This window comes from Zalophus californianus, chromosome 9 (assembly GCF_009762305.2).
Source record: "Zalophus californianus isolate mZalCal1 chromosome 9, mZalCal1.pri.v2, whole genome shotgun sequence".
Classification (NCBI taxonomy): domain Eukaryota; kingdom Metazoa; phylum Chordata; class Mammalia; order Carnivora; family Otariidae; genus Zalophus; species Zalophus californianus.
The window spans coordinates 82,748,051-82,773,787 of record NC_045603.1 but is presented as its reverse complement, the minus strand read 5'-3'; the positions used below and the strand labels follow the sequence as shown (position 1 = coordinate 82,773,787).

General features: G+C 34.7%; 1 protein-coding gene across 17 annotated transcripts in view; it reads right to left on the bottom strand.

Moving 5' to 3' along the window:
* Positions 1 to 25,737, bottom strand: part of SOX5 (SRY-box transcription factor 5) — a 1,040,220-nt gene that overhangs the window by 244,665 nt on the left and 769,818 nt on the right. The window lies entirely within an intron of this gene.

The following is a 25,737-nucleotide window of genomic DNA, read 5'->3' as shown; positions in this document are numbered from 1 at the left end:
TGCTGGAGTGGTGGGGGGTGGGAGGGATGGGTGGTTGGGTGATACACATTGGGGAGGGTATGTGCTATGGTGGGCGCTGTGAATTGTGTAAGACAGATGAATCACAGACCTGTGCCTCTGAAACAAATAATACATTATATGTTAAAAAAAAAAGATAGTAGGAAGGAAAAATGAAGGGGGAGAAATCGGAGAGGGAGACGAGCCATGAGAGACTATGGACTCTGAGAAACAAACGGAGGGTTCTAGAGGGGAGGGGGGTGGGGGGATGGGTTAGCCTGGTGATGGGTATTAAAGAGGGCACGTTCTGCATGGAGCACTGGGTGTTATACGCAAACAATGAATCATGGAACACTACATCAGAAACTAATGATGTAATGTATGGTGATTAACATAACATAATAAAATAGAATTAGAAAAAATAAAGACACATACATTTCATTCAATAAGAAACTCAAGTCAACAATTTCATTTAAGACTCAACCAAAGAAACAGAAACATGTTGCAATAGGTGGACTGACCAAATGACAATGATATCATAGTCTCCATTGTGGCAAATCTCTGAGGTATTTTGAAATGTAATTCTATCTATCCTTCCCCCTGACTTTAGAATCTAAACCCAGTTTAAATGTGATTCCACTGTACTGATTTAAAGATCAATTATACATTGAATCTGTACTTTACTATGTGCATATAGGCAAGAATAAGTTGTGTATCTCTATGTGATTACATTTTCTAAAAAAAAAATTAGACATAATATCCCAATCTTTACAATCTCTTTAAAAATCAACATGAGTTAAGAATTGAGAATAGAATTGCCTATTATTCATTAAATAATTTACATAACAAATATTTATTCTATGTTATTCTATGCCCATAGTGTGTCAATCACTATGCTATGCACTGTGGTTACAAAGATGAAAGCTATATTCCCTGACCTAAAAACAAAATTTTAGACTCATAATTACCACTATACCAGCCGCTATGACAGAAGTATGCTCAGGATGCTATGAAACACAAAATGAAGCTGTCTAACTCAGGGAAAGAAGGACTTTAATGCAAGAAGGTGTTCAAAGGAAAACTAGGTCAACTAAGCCACGTTTTGAAAGCTAAGTGTTTTCCACATGAATGAAGAGGACAGTATCACCCGAGCAGGAGAAGTAATATGGAGAAGGACATGGTAACAAAAGAGAGTCTAGCAAGTTGAAGAAATTCAAAGATATTTGATATATCTAGGGCATATGGATACCGAAAGTAGAGAGAACTAAAACTAGAAAGGTAAAGAGAGATCACACTATAAAGGACCTTGAATACCAAAATAAGGAGATAGTAAGGCTTAGAATGAACTGAAGCAGGAATTGACATCATCAGATCACTAAATCCCTCTCCTTTAGCAGGAAGGGCTAGGGGAGCCAAATTGTATGCTATGCTTCTGTGCAGTGACCTTATTTTGTAATTCTATTGCTCAGAGGTGTAGATGACTGGAGGGAGAGAAAGAAAGAGAGAGAGGAAAAGTTTCATGTCTTCTCCATAACAGTCGTGAGGCTCACGGCAAAAAAAAAAGTGCCTAAACGGTTTATGAAACTAAAAAGGGGCTGAATTGGTGACTGAAACTGGGGCACTGAAGGTAGAACCCACTCTCCCCCTCCAACACACACACAAATGAGAGCAAAGTATCTCAGATGAAAATGGTCAGAAGAGAATACAATCTAAGTGCTCTCAAGAAACAGAAGATTATTAAGTCTTTTTACCAGATAGGAAAATAACTGTACCAGAGAAATTATTCCAAGTTTATGACCAATGTGTGGCCTTATTGCTTCCAGCATCAGATAGTTTCACAGAAAAACTTTTCCATAGTGAATTATAATGTTTAAATATTATGCCTCAAAATATAAAATGGCAGTTTTCATAAATAATCATTTAACAATATTCTCACTTTATAGAGGTCTTAACAAATACTATTTTGAGAAGTGCTGAATTTTTCCTCATGATACTTTAACCACAAGAGCAAGTTCATGAGCAATCATTGCAAGAAGGAGGGATTACACTTATTACAAAATCATCTGAAACCAATAAAATCATTTAACTTTACTTTCCCTGACTGGTCTCAGACTCCTCTAAAAGTTTTGAGACTCGCTACTGTGTGCCAACAAGGACTTCTGCATGACAAAAATAAATGTAGAAAAATAATTTTAATAAATATTAGTACATAAAATTCAAAAATAACCAACCATACTTAGTTTGGCAGTTTTTTTATTAAATTTGTAGAATATTATGAAGATACCTGTGACTTTAATATGCATACTTATAATATAGTCATATCCTTTGCTAGAACTGCTTCTTGTCCATATGATGAAGAAAAATTTGACATAAAGTGAATTTTGAGTAAGAAACACTGATCTAAAATTAATTGCTTGAGAAATTCTTGTTATTTCAGTTTTCTGGCAACTTTTTTGATCTCAAGCATTGGGGTTCAGGAAACTTCCCACAAGTATTTTTTTCATCTATGATTTTATACACACACATGCATATAAATATAAATATATGCATACATAAATATATATGTGCATATATAATGATAAATAACCTAATAACCCAGCATGTTGTGTTTCAATTAGATAAAAGTTCTGTTTTTGAGCATGACTGTGAGTGTATGTATATGTGTGGGTTTGAAGGATAATGTTCAATACTGACCATTAATAGGTGTCATAATGATCTCAGCAATTTTCCCAAAATCAATGTTTATTTGTTTATAGTCTCTTGGCAAAAATTTTAAAGTTTTTGTTTTTAATAAAGATTGATATGATCATATTAGGATCACCTGCAAAATTTAGATACTGCAATATTTTATATATTAAATAGAGGTAATACATCAAATAAATTACATAATTTAACTGAAAGCAGCTTAATCCCTAACTGCTTTGTGTCAGCAGAAATGGCAGTCATTTTTCCTTAATTTTTTTTGAAGATTTTATTTATTTATTTGACAGAGAGAGACAGCGAAAGAGGGAACACAAGCAGGGGGAGTGGGAGAGAGAGAAGCAGGCTTCCTGCTGAGCAGGGAGCCCGATGCGGGGCTCAATCCCAGGACCCTGGGATCATGACCTGAGCCGAAGGCAGACGCTCAACGACTGAGCCACCCAGGCACCCCTATTTTTCCTTAATTTTGAAACAATTTGAGTTTTCCTATTAAAAGACTACAGATTACATGTCATTAAAGAAAAAAAAACAGTAAGTCAAAAAAGTAAGCTTAACACTTTCTTAGGCATTTTGCATTTTTTTAATTGTAAGATTAAATTACAGCTTTCAAGTATCTTACAATATAGCCAGAGATATATTTTTTTTAAGAAAAGCTGATATGCATAAAGCAAAGGAAAAAAGTAAGTACCAAAGAAGGGGTCCTGATCTTGAGTGTGATGAGAAATAGAGAAGACAGAAATATGTCAGGGCTAAAATTAGTCCAATGTTCTTGAATAGGGCAGTATTTATTTTAAATCAGCAAAGAAAATTAGAACAAGAACACAAAACAGGACATAGAGTGATAAAGCACCTACAGTAAGTACAAAAGTTCTATTTGGCAATATTGGTAGGTAGCTGTTGAATAATGAGCACTCGATTCAACTATATTACTGAGGCCTTGGGAGGCCACTGTCTTGGGAAGGTAGTAATACTGAGTGCATTTGATGAAGTGGACAACATGTAGCCATAAAAGTGTTTTAAATATGACTGCAAAATAAGAAGAGTGGTATTTGAAAACCTGAGAGGAGCACAGTAAGGTAGTGTGTCTTGGTAGCGAGTGAGAATTGTTGCAGGGAAATAAAGTACAGGCTCTGTTCTAGGCCTGAGGAGATCAGGCCTGCAGACCTAGGGCTGGGTGTGCACAAAGTGGAGAAGAAATTCCTGAAAGGGAGAGATGGGTTAGGGAAGATTGGTGGTACTGCTGCAACTTATGAAACCGAAGAGTTCTTTTTGCAAAGAAAATTATTAACCACTTGTAGTCCATCTACTGATTTTGGCAGCCATGTTCACCTGGGGATTCTCTTGCTTCACCCCAGTGTTAAATGTTCTATGAAGACTGAGATGACAGTATGCATGTTTTGGATAGAGTGGAATGCACCAAACGTAAGAATAAGAAGTAGCTCAACTTTTCTGCACTTTTTTTCTTTTGTGCTTTTAATGGAAACCACTGTTGTTACTATGGAGGATTTTCTTTCTTTCTTTCTTTCTTTTAAAATCTCTCATCTTCCGCTTTGGCCAACTAACCACAAGCCTAAAAGCTGCCTCCTTTCTAATCTACGTGCTATGATACTGCTAACAGATGATGGTTACTATAGATAACTGCAGAAAGCATGGAAGTAAAGAAAACATGCATGCACAAGGTCTGATTGTTAAAAACAGCAGTGACTGTCTTCTTCTAAAAGAAAAGGGAAAACAAAGCATAGTTTAATTTCATTACCCACTATCACGCCTGCATTTTAAGTAATTCAAAAATTACTTTGAAACAATGAAAAGCAAAAGAAGGAAAATGGTTTCAGGTAGACTATTAAAAAATGAAAAAAAGGTATAAGCCAAAGAAAACTGAACAGAGTAAAACTTTAAAACTATTTGAATATATTTTTTCTTCTCTTCCTCTTTCCTCCCATCCTTTACCCTCCCCTCCCCTCCCCTCCCCTCCCCTCTCCTCTCTCTCCTCTCCATATTTTTTTTTTTCACTATTCGCTCTTTAAAACACAATCAGTCTTTCTTTGGAGAGTATGTTTTTTCTTTATTCCTAAATCAACACAGTTGGGAGAATTTGAAAAACTGGAGCTAAATTAAAGGCCAAATCCAGACACTACTTTTATTTAGGCTAAGTTAAACTGAAACAATGAGTCATGATGATTGTTAAACTGACAGAAAATAATAACTTTTTAAGGTTAAAAGAAACTAAAGGCCACTTATACTAACAAGACTGGGATTCAATGGTGAGACTGAACATATTTTTTTTTTTTTTTACAAAGCAGACATTTCCACAGCATTACATCTAGCACATTCGAAGCATGCAACAAACATGAAATGTCAACTTCATTCTAACCTCCATGGGCGTATCATGAGGTATCCCAGTTATGCCTTCAGTTTTCAACATTAAGGAAATGTTTAGAATGGACAATAGAAGTACAGACCTAAAAGTATATACATATGTATGCTTCTTAAAAAGTAGTTTAGAATCACACTCTTCTATATAAGCTTAGATCATGTGTCATCTTCAACTAGGTAAACATAAGGACTGAGTAGATGGGGTTCATGCTTTCTCTAAGAATGTGACAGTAAAAAAATATAATTCTCTAATAGATTAAAAAAAGAAACCCTTAGGATCAAAACATAATGGACAAAATCAGAGAGATATATATGTAAATATATATATATATTTATATATATATAAAAGCAGAATGGCTCCTCAGGTCCTTAAGAATTTAAAAAAACAATGTCAGTCAGAGAGGCATCCAAACTGGGGAGGGGGAAGGGAAGGAGGATTGAGATGAGATGAGATGAAGAGCAGAAAGGATCAGAAAGGCAGACCCAGCCAAAATGACCAAGGGCCTGGACACATTGGCAAAGCCATCCCCAAGGTGCAGATGGATGCCTGAAGTTACAGCCAACATAAGCCAGCCCCATCCTTATTGTTATAGGTGCCTTAGCTATAAATATCTAATTCATACAACTCCCTCATTCTAATAACATCCTTATCAACATCTTTTTTTAAAGGTTTATTTATTTTTTTAGAGAGAGAGCAAGCATGCTCACGCGAGGGGGGGAAGGGGTAGACGGAGAGGGGGGAGAGGGCGAGAGAGAGAGAGAATCTCCAGCAGACTCCCCACTGAGCAAAGAGACCCATGCAGGACCCAGTACCACCAGCCCAAGATCACAACCTGAGCTGAAACCAAGAGTCAGACACCCAACTGACTGAGCTACCCAGGCAACCCCTTACCAATGACTTTAAGACAATTATTTGGATTTCTATATGAATCTACCTACAGGAAGAGAAAAAGGTTGTTTCGTCATAAGGGTTTTCAGTATTCTGAACTTAGTAGTAGTTATTCTTTATTTTAAAACTACACATTTAAGTTTTGGTTAAACAAATTAAATCTAATAGTGGAATTATTGGATCATATGGTATTTCTATTTTTAATTTTCTGAGAAACCTCCATACCATTTTCCACAGCGGCTGTACCAATTTATGCCACCAACAACAGTGCACAAGGGTTCCTTTTTCTCTACATCCTTGCTAACACTAGTTACTTCTTGTCTTTTTGATTTTAGTTGTTTTGACAGGTGTAAGGTGGTATCTCATTATGGTTTTAGTATTTATCCAAAGAAAATGAAAACACTAATTCAAAAAGATATAGGCACGCCTATATTTATTGAAGCATTATTTACAATATCTGAGATATGGAAGCAACCTGTGTCCGTCAATAGAAGAATGGATAAAGACATGTGATACACACACACACACACACACACACACACACACACACACACACACAGGAATATTATGCAGCCATTAAAAAGAATGAGATCTTGCCATTTGCAACAACATGGAATGACCTAGAGGGTATTATGCTAAATGAAATAAGTCAGACTGAGGAAGACAAATACCATATGATTTCATTCACATGTGGAATCTAAAAAAACAAAACAAATGAACAAACAAACAAAAAGCAGAATCAGACCTATAAATACAGAGAACAAACTGCTGGTTGACAGAGGTGAGGAGGTGGGGGGATGTGTAAAATAGGTGAAAGGGAGTAGGAGATAACAGGCTTTCAGTTATGGAATGAATCGGTCATGGGAATACAAGGCACAGCATAGGGACTGCAGTCAATGATATTATATAGTATTGTATGGTGACAGATGGTAGCTACACTTGTGAGCAGAGCATAACCTACAGAGGTGGAGAATCACTATGTTGTACACCTGAAACTAACGTAACATTGTATGTCAACTATACTCCAAAAAAATTAATTAATTGATTAATTAATTAATCTCTTGAGCTTAGATGAGTGAATCTCCCGCAGAAAGACGGATCTGCTCTCAGTGCCCTGGTAAAATCAGATTTACAAGCCCGTAAGCTCTCTGATCATCAAGTTAATGAATGCTCTTCTGTAAGGCGCCTTGGAAACCTTTCCTATGAAGAAAAGCATACTGTCATCCCTGTCAGTTCTCAGTTCAAATGTCACTTCCTTAGCAGACCTTTTCTGATCATTATATCTAAATTAGCTCATCATAGTCACTGTTTATGATACAGATTTATTTTCTTCATAGCACATATTATCTGAAACGATCTTATCTGTCTACATCTACTAGAATATAAGTTCTATGAGAGCCTACCTTGCTAATCAATGTGTCTCCAGCACCTAAAACAAAGTGTGGATCATAGAAAATAACTTTTAAATGTTAGTTTAATGTTAAGTAAATGAAAGACAGAGGAAGTATGCCTAGTTTCTGGAAGTAAATGCAGCAATTTGATGAGAAGAAAACCTTAGTCATACTGCAATCCTAAAAGATGTACCAATTTGGAGGAGAGAAGGGAATAATTAAATGATGTTTTTGGACTAGATGGAATTAAGCAAAATGTGAAAATAGTTGTAGCTTATGACTATTTTATTTAGAAATATAGAAAATTGGACCAAATGCTGAGCAACTGAGTTGAAACAGAAGTTCACTTTCTTTAGCCAAACATGAATTTAGTTAGTAGGAAAAGTACTCTTCTGTCTTTGCTTTGTCCTTTTTCTAGCAAACAGATGACAACAGCAGCAATAACACTGCAAGCAGAGAAGAAGAGAGGATATTAGTCCACAGATTAACTAACATAAGAAAATCTAAGTTGTACTTAGAAATTTTCATTTTATTTTTTTTCTTAATTTCACAGTAAATTATACAAATTTTATAACAATTATGTTACATATTTTGTTAATGTTTTGGTGGCATGGTACTGACAGGCTCCAAAAAGGCCATTATAATTCATTTCTTCAACATTCAACATATACTTAGAGAACCTATCTTGTACTAGACTTTGGACAAGCATTTGGAAACCCAGCAATGAAAAACGAACAACCCAGCTCATTGCTTTCATGGAATTTATAACCTAGAGGATTGCTGTAAGAAATAACTAATCTTCCATGACCCAGTTATTTTAGTCTTCTTAACAGCCTAACTCACTCAGAATTTAATTGCTGAACAGTTAACACCTGAAATTTCTGAATAAATTTTTGAAATAACCTAATAAAACAAAGAGACAAGGAGTAATGGAAAAGAGCACAGGCTTGAGGATGGGAAGACTGGTTCCTGCCCTGGCTCTTCCACCAATCATTGGATAGCTTTGGGCAAACTCTCTATCCTTGTGGGCCTCTCCTTGGAGATGAAAGACTGGATGACGGGGCTTCCAAAGTTCCATCCAGACCTGTGGGTGGCTCTCTGATTTATTCGGTTAACACGTTACACATTTATATATGAACAGAAATAAAATGGGGACATGCAGCAAAAAATGGTCTTGTGTGAGCACACAGACTTCTCCTGATTACTCAGTTTTGAAGGAGTATTGCAATGCTTTCTTCAGGACATTAAAAATTCATCATCCATTTAATTAAAGTTTGACATTTCCTCTTTGGGAAAGATCACAACAACTAACAACTGTTTCTGATACACATTTTTTAAAACACTTATAGTGAATTATATAAAGTAAATTCTATGAGGTGATTGTTTTCCAACCTGAGAGCTTTAACTGAACTTGGACATTTGGACGGCCATAGAATTCATCATGTTTCAATAATTAAAATTAGTCTGTAGAAGCTGTAAATCAAAATCTACTTTCTTAAAAACCTGATTTTTTTCCATTTCCATCAGTTTGTTGTTATAGGATTAGTATAAATGGTGTCATTTGTATTTAAACTAAACATTGAATTATTTGTGGAAAAAAATAACAAGGGATGGATGTTGCAAAATTAAATAAAAACATTTCAATGAAAAGTCTTAATCATTACAAATAGTAAATCAAAGAGTAAATTTTGCTGTTTATTTCAAAAGGTTTTTTATCTAATAACTTTGCTTTCCTAAGAAGGAATTATATCAACAAAAAATATAGCTGAGCAATTTTTTGTTTTGTTTTTGTTTTCTTTTAATCAATTCAAAATTCACTAATTAGAAACCTATGAATAAATCACTTATACAGATAATAATGTTTATTAATGCCATCCATTTTCTAAAAGTGCTCCTAAAACACTGACATGATTTACAGATGGAAAAAAAAAAAACATTAGAATGCACAGGAAATGCTTTTTGATGTAAAGAATGATACAATTCCTTAACTTTAATAAGTCCATCTAAATCTACTAAGTAGTCTTTCCAAAATTAAACAAGAATAGAAGAATTATAGATTTTTTTTCATGGTGTTGTTAAATTAAAAAAAAAATTCTCCCATTTTTGTTAGCATTTTCTTTTCTTGTTTGGGCCAGAATTACAAACAGGAAAGCAGACTATGAGGAAATTTTAAAAAGTGGGAAAAACACATTATTTAAACTCCTTTGAATTTAAAATAAGAACAAGTTTTCCAGTTATCGATTCAGTGCTTTTTATTTTAAAAAGAATCACTAGACCATTCTTTCACTGTTGCTTACCTAATTCTTTTCCCAAGAATAATAAAGTCTTACTATAATAGAATACAGATCTTAAGAAGTCATTGGTTTAAATTTTCCCCTGAAAATGTCAGAAAAACCAATAAAACTTGAAATGTTTGAAATCAAAAAAAGAAAAGAAAGAAAGAAATCATTGGTTTATCCCACAACAGGTGGCATTTCAATCATACCAGAAAGACATCCTTCCACTTAGAATATTGAAAAAATAGCTTCTACACTCTTGGTAACACATTTTAGGCAATACGTTCAAGCTAATGTATACAGTTTTTTAAATTATCAAAAGTCCTTTTTTAAACACACATATTCTCTTTTCAGTGATTATAATTATTACTTAGATCTTGATTGGCAACTAAGGAATTCTAAGGAATTTCTAGGAAAATGACATGAATGGAATGAGGTACTATTTTGGAAATGACTAATTTATTTCAATTCAATAAATATTTAGTAAACATCTATTTTTTGAGGTGGCAGAAACATAGAAATCATAGTGCTCTTGTGGGAGACCAATGCTCCTGTTATATCAATTAGGAATTATTTTCCTAGAAGAAATTCTAATAGAATCGGTATGCATCTCTAACCCCAAAGTATGACAAAGCCACAAATCAAATACATTTTTAAAGTAAGTAACTTTTACTGTTTTCAAATTCTTATTAATATTTGTCTGCATCATTCTTCACTTGTCTTGCCATCCGATAAGCCATGACTAACATCAAAGGTTTAAGAAAAAAATTATAAAATTAAGGAAAACAAAATTAAGAAAATCATTTCTGTTAACATTTTTTTCTTCTGTTTTTACAAATTAGTAAGATTTCTTTTGGTTTTAATAGTAAAAGGCAGGGTTTACTGTAATATTAGTTTGAGAACCACTAATGCTGCCCACAGGGTTCCCATAAGGCAGAACAAAATAAAAAGGTCAGAGGTGACTATTTCTCCCACGAGTACTTAGCCAAAGTTACAGAACTTTAGGTAAATCACAGAACTTCTTTTGGTCTCAGGTGCTTGAGTGGAGGGGTAGAGGATGTTTCAGACCACATAAATTCTAGACATATTGTCATTATAATTTGTAAAAATTAAATATTCATTCAAAATTAACTGTAGGTTTATCTCAATAGACGAATAGATAAAGTATTTGTTATGTGAATGTAAATGCTATGGTAAAAGTATTTAAGGCTTTGAATCTATGGATCAGGAGGAGATCTGACATTCTTAAGTTCCAATGTTGTCTGCAGTATGAGCATGCTATTTTAAGAAATGTGAAGAACATTTAGCTCACTTTTTCCCCCATTATTAACTCTTTTGTGATTATTTTATAAAAGCAATTCAAACTCACTAATGACAAAATAGGATCCAAATTTGGTAATTATTTTAAGCTTAAGAGGAAGAAGTTTTTAAGAACTGAGTGTCTCATGACGGACTCAGCTGCTTTGTGAAACACTTACTTCTTGATTCAAGACTTGTTCAAATAAGTACTGAATAATGAACTAATTATTAGTGATGCTATGAGGGATCATCATTCTCCTTTCCTCTAACTAATGCTCACTCAGTTTTTAGGAGTCAGCTTAAGCACAGCCTCCTCCAGAAAGCCCTCTTCAAGGTCTCTGTTTGATTTGGCTATCACTGCACATGTTTGCATCTGGGGGTGCGATTCAAAATAATCTTAAATAAACAAAAATCTAACACATTGAACAAGTGGCACTGCAGACCCAATAACTAAAGTTGTTGAAACATGAAAGCCCTACATTAATTGCCAGACATTAAATTCTTGGATGTTGGCGATGCCAAAGTGGCCCTAAGGGAAGGACTGAAACATCCAGAGTAGTAAAGGGGCACTCAGGGGCTGGAGACACTGGTTAGTAACCAATGGCGAGGAATAATTTTAATGTTTATTAGTATGTACCTGCTGAATATCAGCTTTGTCTTACCAAAACATCTACCAGGGTGTGCTGTAATTTATAGACCTTTTTTTTAATGTCTCCCACCTAAATAGTAAAGTCCTTAAGAGAAGAGACTATGTCTTATTTTCCTATTTTCTTTGTATCCCCAAGAGTTAGAACAGTGCCTAACATACAATAGATACTCCGTAAATATTGGTTGGGTTAAGATATAAATGTCACATAACAGCTAAGAAACTAAACGGCTTTTACAATTTATTAAAATTCTGTAATTCTACTTTTACAGTACATTTGCCTTCTTTAAAATTATCAAGGGTGCAATACAGTGGTCATGTAATTTTACAAGACATTGGAATTAAAATGCTTTTGAGTTCTTGAGTAAACAAATCATTTTATTATCAGTAAGTTTTAAATTGAGAGCAATGAGACTCTCAAATCTTATCCATGCTAAAAATGTTATTGTAAGGTATTGTTCAGGGTGGTTGTAAACGTGACACAAATGGGAAACTAAAACGACAAAGTCATCTGATATGGTGATTTTTATGTTGAGTCAGCAGAAGTGCTTGTAGTAGACCTGATCTTCTGAATCCTAGCCACAAATGTCGCATACTCTATTATACTGAAGGGCAATTAAAAATGTCTCCTTTCTGTATTATGGGTTAAAGAGAATTACACATTTGTTCTGATCCAAGGGTTGCACATATGATGAACACCACCATCTGAAATATATCAATACCAACTTAATTATAATCCTAATTATATTCCTTACAAGGAACACCTATTGCTAACGTGGGAATTTAGTCATTATTAAAATAACACAGTATTGTGTGTTATGCTGCATATTTGAGAAATAAACCACAGTGCCTGCTGTGTCCCCATCAATCAAAGATACTTCGGCTTAGTCTAGATATACTACACAATCTAGAAGCATTCCTGATATTATTTGTAAAATGACATATGAGTTATAAATTCACTACATTACAGTTCAAGGTTCAATGACCATTATCTATCACCTCCATTTGCAGGGGAAATATGTAAGAAAAGAGAAAGTACTCTTCTTTGAGTCCCTGAGATGCAACAGCAGAAGACAATGGTCTGAAAGGAGGGGAAGTTGTCTTACCATCTGAACACAGAGAAAAGGATAACTGCTCATATATTTATTTAGTATTGATATTCCTATTGATACTATACTAGGCAAAATAAAAAGAGGGAATGATAGCTAAAATAGATGTGAAAGTGTTTTGAAAAAGTTGCTATATTCACTCCTGTTTTTGTGTCTTCCACTTATTAAAAAAAAAAAAAAAAGAGCCAGAGTTACTGAGAGACAGAGAATGACAAAACAAAAACAAGTGTGCAAATGCAGATAGGAATGATTTGGAATAAAATGAATTGAGAGGGTCAGGCCACACAGTAGCAGATATAAACCTAAGGTATGGTATGAATTCTAACAATTCCTACTATTCAGAACTACAGGAGAAACAGTTTACAGTTTTATGATGTCTATCAGATAAAAAAAATCAGTTGCATAGGTATAAAAAAGCTTTTCCTTATGCACAAATCTAAGTGAAAGTCTTCCCATGGGTCCTCATTAATGGAACACCCGATTTGATTTAGTGAACTATATATCCTTGAGATAGCGTGTTTTTTATGAACATTTCTTTTTAAATTCTTCAATGCCCAGAAATGATATAATGCCAAAACATAGTTTAATAAAAGCAATTGTACAATGGTCTAAGAATGGAACATGATGAAATTCTGCTTCATCCAGGGATAAAATTTTGGAAAACTTTAGTTATGTTTGGGCTTAGAGTAATCAGATACGAGTATTCTATTTTGCATCTGAGCATCTGACAAAAACCGAGCTTTAGATAACAGTTTTGGTAACAGCACAGTTCGGATTTTATACCATTTGACAAGAACATGGAAAGTAGAAATTATATATTGTTTATTAGAAGGATTCAACAAATATTTATTGAGCACATGATGTGTGCCAGGACCCCCTGAGTTTAAACAAAGGAACATATTAAGTACATATTAAGTACCAATAAACTGTACTATTTCCATGTTTACTGTAGCTAAAGAAGCTCTATACAGGATAAAAATGAGTATCTTAAGGCCCAATGAGAATGTTAGTAACCTTTTCCTTAAGTTTGTCAATTAATCCTTTTTTTCAGATAGCAGAATTGCCACATTTAAGTAAACGTTTTCAAAGTATAAATTATAAAAATTGTTTTAAATGTAAATTATAAATCTTTATGTCTGATATGAGAAATATATCCAAGAAATGTAGTTTTATAAGAAGGTAAGTAAGCTACTATGTGTAAAAAGGAAGCATGAGATGGTATATGAAGAAGAAAACCTTTCTTCTGACTCTTCTCCTTGCCTGTTTCTCAGATGGCTCTCCTCGGCTCCCCAAACATTCATAATACAAAGAATACTGAATGGGAATTCGAGGAGTCTCCCATCACCAAGGTAAGAATTAAGTCAGTAATTCTTGTTTCCTCTGTACTTGACATCTGAGACCGTATGTGGCAAAGAACATCTATGAAGGTAAGAGAGGGAGGAAGGGGAAGAGGAAGGAAGGAAGGAAAAGAATTGAAAAATTGACTCCCAATGCAAGCATTATTCATTTTTCTAATTCAACTCTGTCATTTTTTTGAAATAAAAAAAACGATAAATTATGTTAACCTATTTTCAAAGGCTGCCTTACCCTGTCCTTAGCATACATTTTAAGTCCAATAGTAATAATACCTATGTTCAACAATAGTCAATGAACAGGTGCTTCTTCTTATTCTTACTAGTAGTGATAGAACAAAACACATCCTTTCTGGTAAATGTGGTATGAGGGAGAAGGTGAACTATTATACCTTGTGATTATTCCTCAATCTGTCTTTGGCCTGTTCTTAATGGAGAATACAGTATTTCTTTTTACATTACTCTCTAAAGTAAAGCATCACATGTACAGGAGCAAAGTCAAAGTTTAAATATTTTGCAAACAAGAGAGATTTAAACTTTTCCTTGGTGGGGTGCCTGGGTGGCTCAGTTGGTTGAGTGGTTGAGCAAGCAGTTGAGCATCCAACTCTTGGTTTCAGCTCAGGTCATGATCTCAGGGTCCTGAAATCAAGACCCACATCGGGCTCCATGCTCAGCAGGGAGTTGAGATTCTTTCTTTCTCTCTCTTTCAAGTTAAGTAAATAAATGTTTAAAAAAAATGTTCCTGGAGTCCCGGGATCGAGTCCCACATCGGGCTCCTTGTTCAGCGGGGAGTCCGCTTCTCCCTCTGACCCTCTTCCCTCTCGTGCTCTCTATCTCTCATTCTCTCTCTCTCAAATAAATAAATAAAATCTTCAAAAAAAATGTTCCTTGGTTACATGCTATTGATTACAAGAAGCCCAAAATACATGAATGAATTGGTACAAATGTATCATTACTACGAAGAAAGCTTTCAAAGCAAGCTAGCTGTTCTCACTGTTTATCTATAAGAGGGATAGGAGCATTTGTCCATTTAAACAACCTTCTTAAGTGTTAGGTTCAAAATAGATTTTGTCTGGCTAGTTGTATCAAAATTAAAAATGCTACAGATAAGATTTATATTTGTGGTAGTTTATCTTTCATGCCTAACCTATTTCAAGAATTGAGTTATGCACTGAGAGAGCCTCAGTTTTTAAATTATCATGTTAGACCCAATTACTTGCATGATACTACATACAGAAATGTTAACCTAGATCGCTTAAGGCAAATTTCCTATTATATTAATATAGCCAAAGTTGCCAATGAATTCTCAATGATAATTTATCTGTCAAGTAAATAAACATTCAAAAGACCTAAGAAAGAAAATCATATTTACAAGTATGCCAATTTCAATTTCAAGGTCTACAAGGAGATCACAGTAAAAGGTAATAGAACACAAAATCACTTTTACTTTTGTTTGAATGCAACAAACAAAATCAAATCTTCTTGATCTAGGTATTGCCAGATATATGTGAGGAGGAAAATTTTAAAAAAATCTATATACATAGATACACTGATATATTCCATACTTTTCAAAAACAACAAATCTGTGCCTCAGTAAAATGTAACACTCCAGCTTTATCAAGCTCAACCCCACAAGTTATTCTTAGAATGAATTAAATGGTATTTACCAGAGGATATTTTCTATAAGTATTCTTAAGAGAACTAACTATGTAAAGTACACCAGTAATAAATCTTTAATCTATGCATAACAGCATCAAATATAGAAAATATGTTCATATAGAATGTATCTACCAGTTAGGGCTCAATATGATAATCATTATAACTATAAAATTGGAAAACAAATTCATATAATAGAATAACATTTGCTTTAATTTTCCCAGTTTGTGTTCTACTTAATTGCCAGAAGATATTATTTCTCTTCATTTAAATAATTTTCTGTTTATGTGAGTTTTATTATTTCGTAATCACATCTTAAGTGTTATGATTTGCAAAATATCCATAAGCATCTCTTAAATCTGGATAAAATTTTTAAGGAAAGCATTGTCTTTGAAAAATAAAAATTCTACCAAGAACTGAATATGATGCATGCAATAAATAAACATAGCTATTCTATGATATTATACTGTGTTCCCATATTTCTCTTGTGGCTATTTTGCTGACCTTTCCATGCCTGCCCTCCTCTCTTTCTTTCACACACACACACACACACACACACACACACACACACACAAGTTCTGTGGATAATACTCTTCTCTTTAAAATCTACATATGTTTGGGGTGCCTGTCTGGCTCAGTCGAAGGAGTATGCAGTGCAACTCCTGATCTTGGGGTTGTGAGTTTGAGCCCCACATTGGGTATAGTGATTACTTAAAAATAAAAAAACCTTAAGGGGCAGCTGGGTGGCTCAGTCGGTTAAGCAGTTGTCTCTTGATTTCAGCTCAGATCGTGATCTCAGGGTCGTGAGGCTGAGCCCTGCATCGGGCTCTGTGCTGGGCGTGGAACCTGCTTAAGATTCTCTTTTCCCTCTCCCTCTGCCCCTCACACACACTCTCTCTCTCTTAAAAAAAAAAATCCTTAAATAAAATAAAATAAAATCTACATATTTTCACTGGTCACACTGTCTACTTCCATTATCATGACTATGTAAATTAATCCTGGACCTTTCTAGCTGTAACATCCAGACCATGTTTTCAACTGTCTCCTAAATAATTAGCAAAATTGGCATTTGGACTTAATAAAGCTCTGTTGCTTTTTTTTTAACTATTTATTTATTTGAGACAGAGAGGACAGCAAGAGCACACAAGAGAGAGCATGAGTCGGGGGAAAGGGCAGAGGGAGAGAGAGAAGAAGACATCCCGCTGAGCAGGGAGCCCGACGTGGGACTCCATCCCAGGACCCTGACATCATGACCTGAGCCGAAGGCAGACGCTTAACCAACTGAGCCACTCAGGCATCCCGACAAAGCTCTATTTCTTTAATTCTTCCAGTGTTCTTTACCTCAGTAAACCATGTTACCAGTCTACCAACTGCTGAAGATCAAAATTTCAGAACAAACTTCTACTTTTTCCCAGCCCATCTACCAGAAATCAAGACTAGTTATTTATACAGAGGAGGCTGCTTTTCTTAAGACAAAGAGGCTATTACCATGGGTGTGCAAGGCCATAGAACTCAAGCTATGATAAAAAAATGTTCTGGGGCCCAAGTCACAAATATGAAATAATAAATCATTCTGTGTTCCAGTTCTATTATCTAAGACACGGTTTGCCTAACTATGCAACTATGCTTGACTTTTCAGTTGTTTTTCTTGGAAAAAGACATTGTATTTGAAAGCATTTCATCCGCAGTGTTTAATAAGCTAGACAGTGACAGCTATTTTACACACATTAAAAACTACTATATTCTATGGAAACTTTATTACAGTTCTGTATCCATAGTCTGTGCTCTTGTGAATATCAAATACTCAAGTCTGGATCAACCAGACTACAAATTTAGCCAATTAAAAAAGTCTCCAAGATGATCTGAATTCTGAAGATTAGTTTGTTTATATGAGTTACTGGGACTTAGTAACTAACATGTAAATGGTGACCAATGTGTCTCTTTGCAAGTAGCATAGATTAACTGAAACCCTGATGCTCCTACAGTTTGACAAATAGCAAAATAAAAAGGTTATACTGGTTTTGAATATGTCTCTAGATAAGACAGACCTTGGCAAAAATTAGCAGGAGATATGGGGCAAATTCTTTCCATAGCTCTTTGTAAGTTTACCACTAATCAGAAAATATTTTAAAATTGTATTTATAAGTTAGGAATTTTATGTGTGGAAATTATAATATGTAAAATGGGCTCTTACAAAGAAATTTGGGAGGTTTTGAAATTCAAACCCAATTATCAAGGCAAAACATTTCAAAGACTAAGCCAGACAAATCTGGGAAAAAACTGAAACTTTCCTCTTGTAAGACTTTCACCTAGGGATTTTAGAACTTCCACTGAAATTACAGTAATCTTCCCCTAACTGTAAATTCCCCTCATGTGAAAATAAGTAGATATATATTTGTATACTTTTTCATTGCTGCAAGAATTCTTGATAAAATACATGTGAATCATGAGTGACTCCAAGTTTTAAAATAAAAAAATTGGTAGTTACCATATAAGCCATTTATTCAACAGGCATTTATTAAGTGCTATGTACTTTGTGCCGTGTATTCTGCTAGGCCCTCTGGATGAGGGACAGACCCTCAAGTCGGCACATTAGCCAAAAGCAGCTTATAAAGAAAATAACCCTTGAAAACCTTTTTATTTGCCCAGAAGGTACAGTACGCATTTTGTGATAGCCAACCCTAAACAGTAACTTTTAAACACAGGAATATTGAAGAACCAACTAAATTAGACTAAATGAAAAACAAACAGTGTCTATATAAACATTAAAACCATTCTGTATTTAAGAAAGCCATTAAATCCCTACTCTAAGAATGGGGAATGGGTGGAGAAATCTAAGAGGTTCTCCTGCCTTCCTGAAGAATTTACTCAATTGCCTGATGCCTGTTAGAATAAGCAAGATAAGTGTTGTGTGAGGATTAGGCACAATAATGGTGAAGTTGTAGAGGGTAAAGATCTGAATTTAGTACATTAATTAAACGTGTTTGTATTACAACTGCAATACAGCAAAAAGAAAGATAAACCTAGTCTCTGCCTTCACAGCTGGACCTAATACAGATGAGGCAAAAGAGGCACCTAGGGCCAAAGACCTAAGGAGACTAACTCTTAGGGTCATGCACTTGTCGACTCGGCATTTGCAAGACACAGAGTGGATGCGTTCTTAAATTTTGTGACCTAGGTACAAACATTTTATATCAACTTTCCCAAGGGACAGAATGGTTCTCCAGGTTTCTTACTTTCACAGGGTATAGTGACTACAGCCGTTTGTTTTGTTAAAGATTAACCTATAAAGATGTATGTGTTTTCTGTATAATCCTTCATTGAAATGATTAACGTAAAATGAATTAACAAGGATTTCACCGAAACCGCAAGGGAAGAATATTGGAAAAGTTTTATTGAGAAAGGAATAATCCTCTATTTTAATATACTCATATACGATATGAAAGACTTCATTGACTTTCTCTTTAATTGGTGGGCTCTTCTTACTAGTTTATTTAGGGAATATGAAAATAGGCATTATGTATATATTTACCTAATTATTGTTTACTTAAACATATATTTATATTGATTGACTTATCATGCTAGTTCTCTACAAGGTCTTAACTTCCAAAACCAAACTCTCTTAGTATGAGAGTTTTCAAGAATATAAACATATATAGTTGATGTCAGAATACTTTTCACAAATCCTGTTGTCTAACCATTACAGATACATGCATCACTGTCTCCCAGCAGATTGTAAACTACTGAGTAAAATGAAACATCATAAGAAAACTGCCATGAAATGTTAGTGCTATTCTTCATCTTTCTTGATAGGATTTTGAGTTAGAATTTGAGTCTTACTTATTTTAGCATTTCCTACAACAGACAGGATAATGACTTTCATAGAGTAGTCATTTAATAAATGTAAAAAAACCCCACAAAACTTAATTCTTACTGGGAATATTTTGTGTTCTATGTAATTAGAACATTTAAAGTGGTATTTCTCCACAAAGACAAAGAGTTTTGTATTTAGTCTTTTTAATAAAAAATGTGGCTACCAGACATATATGCTCATATATTCAGCTGATAATAAAGCTGATTAACTTAGAACCAATTTATTTAGGTCTAAGAAAGAATATCTCATTTTTATAGTATTGGCATTAAAATAATATCACTTCTTAGTCAAACACAATTTAGACTCTCCTATAAATGCTAATTGTCTCTTAATAATAATGTTTTAAATGTAATATTTAATTTAGATTGGAAAGATGATTTCTAACAATTGAGTTGATGTGTTAAAAAATAACATGTTCCAAACAAATATACAATAAGAGAACCTCAAGAGTGAACCATAATACTACTGAGTATCTTACTACTCGATGTTTGAGTACTAATATCATTGAGTATTAGTACTCAATGTTTACTCAAACTTTATGTTTAAAAAAGGGACTTGTTAATGAAAAACCTTAGCAAGAGATGCTCTAGAGACTTAATCTGTTTAGTTATATTATGAAAAAAGAAAGATTATATAATGACTTTAAATATAATCTCCCCCTTTCCTTACCTAACTATGTTCCTCAAATTTTACCTTCTGAGACTACTTTTGAATATGTTTTTAATAGATTTAACACAAACTCGTTAAGTCTTGCCTTGTGGCTAAATTGAGGATCAGATGAGAGCCAAATGTGAAGGTGGTTTTTGTGATGTGGGGTAAGCATGTATGTGTGAGAGTGTGCTCATGTGTATGTGCCTATTAACTCTTCAAATAATCCAGGAAAACAGAAAAAATGCTGAATGGGAGTTTTGTGGGCAGGACTAGCCACGGAACAGAACCTTTGCTGTGCATTATTAGTTAGTGAATTTCCAAAGGTTGTTGCTATACAATGAAGCTACAGTTTACAGAAGGCCACCCTCAGAAAAGTGTGTGTTTGTGTGCACACATGTGTGTGTGTGTGTGCACAAAATTTAAAAAAAATTATTTGTAGCATCTCTATTGATTACCATTTTCCCTTCCTGGAAACAATCTTCAAAAATGGAGGTTTCTGGCATTTAAATTACTGGGTAGTATTTAACTAATAAACTAAAAAATACTCTGGAGTCTGGATTACAAGGTCAAGAAAGAGGGTGTAATTTAAGAGTCTGAACCTTACTGATATGCAGCTCCATTCAGCCACATAAAAGGGAGTCTGGAAAACCCCTAACTGTTACCTATCGATACCCAATCGTCTACCAAATCCTTTTAACTACAACTCAGTTATGATGAATACTTTTAAACTACAATGAATCTACAGTGTTTACAACTCAAATTATATATTGCCATTTCATTCAAAATCCTTTTGCCTAAAGTCTTGCCTAGCAGCTGAATTCTTTCTTTCTTAGTGGTATAAAGTGTAATGCAACATTGAACAAAGCCTCACAGAACACAATAAGATAGCGATGGTCAATGGAGAAAAGCAGGGAAAGTATATGTATCATTATTCTAAAGACTTTTAAGTATCCCTGGAGGATAAATTTCAGGGAAAGGGTAAAAGGAAAGTATATTTGAATGAGTAGTCAGATTTCCTAAGTCACCAAAGCAGTCAAAGGGCACATATTTGTAGCTGAGCTGCATAGCTAATGCTTAAAAATCATATCAAGGAGTTTAATGACAGTGAAAGTTGGAGGACAGGCAGGCAAAAAAAAAAAATATGTGAGTTACCACTGGTCATGGACTTTTCATATTCCACTGGGCCTAACTAGGACCTAGGTAGGAGGGATTAAGTCTGGATTAAACTCTCAAACTGTGTTTAGATCCTAAGCTGGATCTCGAAAATGAAGACCAATTGTTCCTAACTGCAAAATGATAGGGTTTTACAATTCCAATGCATTAAAGAACTAACTGAAAAGTACCTAAAGAGATAGGCAATACAGTAATTTCCATTCTAATTTAGTGTGCTTATTCATTCTCATATAGTATTATATGTGTGTGTATTTAAACATTTTCTACATTGCAAAGGTTTAAGGTAAAATATATTTATAAACACATGAGAGAAGGATAGATTACAAGAGATAGCTTTAAAGAGAAATTAGTAAATGTATTTTATACATCTTAAAGAGAGCAAAACATGAGTCTAACTTGAATGTAAAATCAGAAAAATAATACAGCTTCAAAGTGGTCTTAATCACCACCAGATGCTTAATCAGTTTAAATCATATTACTAGAATGGATTCCTGATGCCCTCCTGTTCTTTTGGTACCTTAATTGTGTGAACTCTTCTAAAATAAAAGCATCATTTTTGCTGCTGTTGTTGTTGTTACTTTTTTTTCAGACTAGGTATTGGGATAATCTGATCAACAGAGATGTGAAAATCTGTAATTTTTCTCTTCAATATTATTTGGGCAATGGTTCAAAAATCTCCTTTTAAAGTATTGAGTATATAGATAGGTGTCTCTTAGCCATAGATTGTGCTCTTCTTGAACCCATCAGGAGTTGTGGGCATGCTGGCCAAATTCCTAAATTATGAAGCAGGAATGGGACCACTGGGTCACTCTTCACTTGAGTTTTTGGCTATAAGATATCTCGAAATTAAAAAAAAAAAGACTGCATACTGAAAATGCTGCTTCTTTGGTCCAAAACAAAAACAAAATTAGAAATCCATTTCTTAGAGCAGGTCTTGATGGATTCTTGGGAAAAAAGCTCCATAAGTGAGAGCTCCACAAGTCCTGGAATAAATCCTGAAACCTCTAAAACTATGGCAACTGTTCTAAGGAAGTCTGAAATATTCTACGCGGGGCTATAAAGACATTTTATGCCACTGCTCTGTCAAATCCCTTCAATAGCTCCCGCTTCTTTCAGTAAAGGACATTCTGCCATCTAGGCCACGCTTACCTCTCTGAACTTACTCCTCCTAGCCTCGTCTTGGCTCATTTCATCCCAGCCACACTGGCCTCCTTGCTGTTCCTCAAATCTGCCAGGACCTTTGCACTTTATTCTCTGACTGGAATGATCTCCTCCCAAATATTCATAGAGCTTGCTCCCTCAACTACTTCAAGTCTTTGCTCAAATGTCATTTTTTCCCGGGAGGATTCATAAACCCAACCTTCCTTACATTTCCTAATCTCCACCCTCTGCTTTATTTTTTTCAAATACCACTTATTTTTACCTGGCAAACTATGTATTTTACATATTTATTATATTTATTATCTGACACCTCCCATTGGAGATCCATAAATTTGGGGTTTTTGGTCTTGTCCTCTGCTGTATTTCGTGTACCTAGAACATTGGCTAGAGTATAGTAAGCATTCAACACATATTTATTGACTCGGATTAAATCTAAGGATCTAATTATTTGAGCTGCCTGACAAAAATACAGAATTCTTATCTTTCCCTCTCCTCTGGCTGCCATTTTTAGTCAATGAGAATTAAGGGTTTATACCCTTAATAGAATCAGAGGCAAAAATGTAGATGGCAGCCTGAAATTTGGGTATCCTTTTTCATTTGATTAATCTCAGTGCATACAGATTTTACACATGTATATATGAGCACACAAATATTCTCATACATGCATATAGATTTACATTTTACACACACACACACACACACACACACACACACACACACACACACACACACACTAGCATATTCCATTTTTCATCCCTAACATTGCGGAAGAATCGAAACTAAAAAACAGCAGGCTCTTAAAATCACACACATTTAACTTTAAATTTAAAGCTCTGGATAATTGTTCTTCTGACCCTATTCTGACTCTATGATGATACAATTCTGCCTCAGGAAATAACATATAAAGCTTCAAAAAAAAAAAAACGATAAATTGAGAAAAAGTACTAAAGTAAAATGGGACACTTTTTTAAAGGAAAGAAATAGGGCGCCTGGGTGGCTCAGTTGGTTAAGTGACTGCCTTCGGCTCAGGTCATGATCCCAGAGTCCTGGGATCAAGTCCCGCATTGGGCTCCCGGCTCAGCGGGGAACCTGTTTCTCCCTCTGACCCTCTCCCCTCTCATGCTGTTTCTCTCTCTCTCTCTCTCAAATAAATAAATAAAATCTTTAAAAAAAATAAAGCAAAGAAATAATTACTAGAGTTCTTGTATTAGTAACATATTGAAATTATTTGTAATAAAATCATTTTCAAAATATTTAACCTACAAAAAGCAAATATACACATAAATTTTCAGAGCAAATCTATTATATGAAAAGAGGTATACGTGGACTGCTCAGCCAAAATAGAAACTTCAACATTACTAATTCAAAAACCAAGACTGGCTCATGAAAATAGTCCCTGTACTATCATTAGAAGACTTTTTTCTCCTCTTCGACCACAGTAAATACTTATGAAAAGGTCCCATCTCTTTAGCTTTCTGAGGGTTCCACTGCCCTCTTCCCTCCCCCTGCTCCCAGAACACCGTAGGAATATTTGGGTAATATCATTCATTCTATATTGTTTTCTTCCAGTGGATAAAAGTGTAAGGAGTAAAGGTTACAAATTTTTACCATTCTTGCCCATTAATTTGGCAGCAAGCATGCTAAAGATGGTGGTACCATAACAGGAAAATAATAGGATCTGTTTAAAAGTTAAGGTTAGAAACTTCCTTCTAATGCCCATTAATTAATAACAATGCGATGTGAACGCCCTAAAAATGATAATCAGCTTCCAAAATCAACACTATAACCCTTCTCCCCAACAATTTAGCCAAATCTCTCTAAGATGCTTAAGGCATTTCTGAACAAAGACGTTGTAGGAGTGGATATGAAATAGGCAAGCAGCAAAAACCTCAGCAATTTCAGCTAGGGGTAAAGTTTGATAAAGCAACCAAAGGAATAATATGGAGTTTAAATCTTCTACACAGAGAAGATTTTTCCACAAGGACCTTATATAAGAAGTGTCCATATATGGACATTAACCAGCTACTAAACAGTTTATTCTACAAGGTAGCTTCAGTATTTCTCAACTAATACTTTTGTTGTCTTTATGAAGTAAACAATAAAAAATCTCTTCAGCACTTTTTTAAAGATTTATTTATTTATTTTAGAGAGTGGGGAGAGGCAAAGAGAGAGGGAGAGGGAGAAAGAGAATCCTCAAGCAGACTCCTGTTGAGCACAGAGCCTGACATGGTGCTCGATCCCAGGACCCTGAGATCATGATCTTAGTCAAAATCAAGACTAGGACACTTGACCAACTGAGCCACCCACCCAGGTGCCCCCTTCAGTGTTATTAATGTGAACAAAGTTTATCAACAGAAAATTACAGACAGTGCCCTAGAGAAGACTAAGCAGATCATATTTCATAACTATGCATGTTTCTGCTTGAAACAACCATCTAAAGTTTAACAGCCTATTTTATCTATGGAGGTTTAAAGTTGGGCATACTGAATTTCACATTAGATAATAAACTAGACTACTTTTCGATAATGTAATCTCAAGTTAATCTCCTAACGGTACTGAGTATAAATGTAAAATTTTAAAAAATATGTCAGTGGCACAAATAATGGAGCACTTGAAAGATCGGACATATTTTTAGAGATCTAAAATGTCAGTGAGAAAAATGGAGAATGTCATGATACTTTCTTAATTCTGATATCAAACACTCACAAGGCTTTTATGAAATTGTGTCACCCATTTCCCAAACATATTAAGAATTCCATAAATACTTGCTACCAAATGAAAGAACCATTGTCAGGTGAATGAACCAAGGGAATGAACATAGTGAGAAAAGAGTGCTTAACATATAATCATTGGGGCGCCTGGGTGGCTCAGTTGGTTAAGTGATTGCCTTCGGCTCGGGTCATGATCCTGGAGTCCCGGGATCGAGTCCCACATCGGGCTCCCTGCTCAGCAGGGAGTCTGCTTCTCCCTCTGTCCCTCTTCCCTCTCGTGCTCTCTCTCATTCTCTCTCTCTCAAATAAATAAATAAAATCTTTAAAAAATATATAATCATTGATGATAAATAAGATATGACAATACTTCAAAATTGGGACATAAATGATATAATGGTTAGCTATCATTTTTCTTCATAAAACAAAACTTCTGTATCAAGATGTTCAAGGGGTTAAGCATCTCTGCCGCCATATAG